General features: G+C 41.1%; 1 pseudogene; it reads right to left on the minus strand.

Moving 5' to 3' along the window:
* Positions 1-2,592: 2,592 nt before the first annotated feature.
* On the minus strand, positions 2,593-3,024 carry LOC129659272 (protein yippee-like 5; annotated as a pseudogene).
* Between the last annotated feature and the right edge of the window lie 928 nt (positions 3,025-3,952).

The raw sequence follows: 3,952 nt of genomic DNA on the forward strand, positions 1-3,952 counted from the left end.
CCTGCCTCTTAAGAAATCTGTTTCCAGGTCAGGAAGCAACAGTTAGAACTGGACATGGAACAACAGACTGGTTCCAAATAGGAAAAGGAGTACGTCAAGGCTGTATATTGTCACCCTGCTTATTTAACTTATATACAGAGTACATCATGAGAAATGCTGGGCTGGAAGAAGCACAAGCTGGAATCAAGATTGCGGGGAGAAATATCAATAACCTCAGATATGCAGATGGCACCACCCTTATGGCAGAAAGTGAAGACGAACTAAAGAGCCTGTTGATGAAAGTGAAAGAGGAGAGTGAAAAAGTTGGCTTAAAGCTCAAAATTCAGAAAACTAAGATCATGGCATCTGGTCCCATCATTTCATGGCAAATAGATGGGGAAACAGTGGAAATGGTGGCTGGCTTTATTTGGAGGGCTCCAAAATCACTGCAGATAGTGACTGCATCCATGAAATTAAAAGACGCTTACTCCTTGGAAGGAAAGTTATGACCAACCCAGACAGCATATTAAAAAGCAGAGACATTACTTAGCCAACAAAGGTCTATCTAGTCAAGGCTATGGTTTTTCCAGTAGTCATGTATGGATGTGAGAGTTGGACTATAAAAAAAGCTGAGCACTGAAGAATTGATGCTTTTGAACTGTGGTGTTGAAGAAGACTATTGAGAGATCCTTGGACTGCAAGAAGATCCAACCAGTCCATCCTAAAGGAGATCAGTCCTGAGTGTTCATTGGAAAGACTGATGTTGAAGCTGAAACTCAAATACCGACTCATTAGAAAAGGCCCTGATACTGGGAAATATTGAAGGTGGGAGGAGAAGGGAATGATAGACGAGATGGTTGGATGGCATCACCAACTCAATGAACATGAGTTTGAGTAAACTCCGGGAGTTGGTGATGGACAGGGAGGCCTGGCGTGCTGCGGTCCATGGGGTCTCAAAGAGTCGGACAGGACTGAGTGACTGAACTGAACTGAACTGAAGGCACTATATTTGGGGATGGCTTGTTAATACTGCAAGAGAAAACTGGTACACTGTTTCAGTCACCACCATGATGGAGATCCTAGTCATCTTCACCTCTCCTCTGCCTCCAAGTGCTTTTCTCTCCCCAAGCTTCAGGTTCAGCCTGTGCCAAGGAAAGCTCTGCATGGTTTCAGTGAATCACTGTCTCCCCTGCTGATCATCCTGTAAATAAACTGGCTTCCCTTGGTCAGGTTTCTGCCCCTGGGCCAGCTGGAAAGGTCACTGGCTAAAAGACCCTTAGAAGGGAACTGTAGGAATGCCTGGCATTTTAAGGCCTCTAACAGACAGTTTTGTTGTTGTTGTTTAGTCAGTGAGTTGTGTCCAGTCTTTTGTGACCCCTAGACTCTAGCCTGCCAGGTTCCTCTATCCATGGGATTCTCCAGGCAAGAATACTGGGATGGGTGGCCATTCTCTTCTCCAGGGGATCTTCCCAACCCAGGGATTGAACCCATGTCTCCTGTGTTGGCAGGCAGATTCTTTACCACCTCTTCACCTGGGAAGCCAGATCACTTCATAGATACATCATAATCTACTGAATCATTACTTCATTGAACATTTAAGCTATTTGTAGAAACTTTCTTTTCTTCCTTTTTTTCTTCCTTCTTTCTTTGCTATTTTAAGTAATGATGTAACAAACATCTTTTGTTATAAAGCTTTGTTTCCCTAAGAAAAATGTTTCCCTAAAAATGGAATTACACTGTCAATGGATGAAATGTTTCAAGTCTCTTGAAGTGTCTCATCTCTCTTAAAAGATGCCCAGGAAGTCCATGTCACTTATCTTCTTAATGATGGGATGCAATATAGTTTATATATATATATATATATATATATATATATATATATATATATATATATATATATATATATATTGGGCTTCCTTGGTGGCTCAGCTGGTTAAGAATCCACCTGCAAAGCAGGAGACCTGGGTTTGATCCCTGGACTGGGAAGATTCCCTAGGAATAAGAAAGGCTACCCATTCCAGTGTTCAGGCCTGGAGAATTCCATGGACTACAGTCCATGGAGTCGAAAAGAGTCAGACACGACTGAGAGACTTTCACTTTCACTTTCATGCTTCAGTCACACAGAAAAGACTAACTCTGAACCTTCAGCACTGGTCACAAATCCAGATCTCTTCTTTGAACTCAGCAAATCAAGTGAAATAACTGGATTTTTTTTTTTAAAAAAAGTTTTAAAATGAAGCCCAGAAAAATTTAAAAACCATGCTCTTGACACATTTTCCTTTCAAAATGTGCTTAAAACACTTTTTCACTCCAATAGCCCAGATTTTTTTCCTCACATAGCCCACCATGTAGCTGCAGGTAGACTATTCTGCCCCAAGATATAAACATAGGGGGAAAAAATAACAGCAGCTGCATAATATTGTCTCTACACACTGCTGTTGGATGGAAAATAGAAAATTTTTAAAAAGAGAGAAAGGTTCCATCATAGATTCTCATAACCTCTCATTCCACAGTTCATGACTCTGACTCTGATGCTAAGGTGACAATGTATGTAAGTAGAGTTTTGTTTCCAGTGAAAGAGACCTGGGCAAAGATGGATTTATCTCTTTTTCTTCAAGAGTTATCAGATGGTTCATGCTCCTCCTCAAAGCCCTCACTTTCTCAAACTAGAGCACTTTTCAGGGTCACATGGCCTTCCTTATAAAATTGGCTATCTTCAGTGGCAAACTCATAGATCCATCCCAGTTTGCTATTGCAGTTTTTGCAGCTCACATTTTGAACCAAGTGATGACTAGACAGCATGACCCAGTCTTGAAATTCACAGGTTGACTGCCTTGTTATAAAGAAATGCTCTGCATCACAATACTGTGAAGTAATTATCCTCCAAGTAAAATAAATAAAGAAATTTTTCTTTTGAAAAGAACTATTCTGCTAGTGGTGCCTGTGAATTGCATGGAGATGAATTCTGAGCAGTTGGTCAGGATTGTATCAGTTTGCAAAGGAAAACAGACGGGTACCACTGATATCAAGGAAAATCCTGCCCATTTTTATAGTTGAAGCTCTAAATACCCCAAGTGGCTGCGAGATCATGACTGCCAATGACTCTTTGCTCCCCAACTGGGATAAAGCCTTGAACATTTTTTCAAATGTGTCTGTACCATTTCTATTTTCTTTTTCGTAATTTGTCAGTATATACATGGAAGTTCTTCGTGGCTTAGAAATGTGAATATAAGAGGAAGTTTCGCTGTAAAGAATCTGCCTGCAATATGAGAGACCTGGGTTTGATCTGTGGATCAGGAAGATCCTCAAGATAAAGGGAATGGCTACCCACTCCAGTATTCTTGCTTGGAGAATCCCATGGACAGAGGAGCCTGGTGGGCTACAGTCGAAAAGAGTCTTCCCCACACCCTATTGCAGGTTCCTCTGTATTTCCCCAGAGGATTCTTTGAAGGCATTTTTCTATGATTAGCATTAACAACCAAATCACTCACTACTTCTTTTAAACCTGAAAAAATACCATTATTTCTCTAAATCTTGATGATTTTTTAAGGCTCTGTGCTCTCCACTCATGTGATGGTTAATTTTATGTGTCAACTTGACTGAGCTAAGGAATGCCCAGATAGCTGGTAAAATATTATTTCTGGAAGAAATTAGCATTTGAATCAGTAGACTGTATAAAGAAGAGATTAGCATTTGAATCAGTAGACTGTGTAAAGAAGATTGCCCTCACCAAGGCAGGTGGGTGTCACCAAATCCGTTAAGGAACTGAATAAGACAAAAAGCTGGAGGAAGGGGGAAATCACTTCCTTTCCTTGGGCTGGGACATCCATCTCTTCCCTCCCTTAGATATCCAGGGCTCCTGGCTCTGTAGCCTTTGGATTCAGACTAAATTACCCCACCAGCTTTCCTGGTTCTCAGTCTGTAGACAGCAGATCAGACTGTGAAATTTCTCAACCTCCTTATTCACACGAGC

The sequence above is a fragment of the Bubalus kerabau genome, chromosome 8 (assembly GCF_029407905.1).
Source record: "Bubalus kerabau isolate K-KA32 ecotype Philippines breed swamp buffalo chromosome 8, PCC_UOA_SB_1v2, whole genome shotgun sequence".
Lineage (NCBI taxonomy): Eukaryota > Metazoa > Chordata > Mammalia > Artiodactyla > Bovidae > Bubalus > Bubalus kerabau.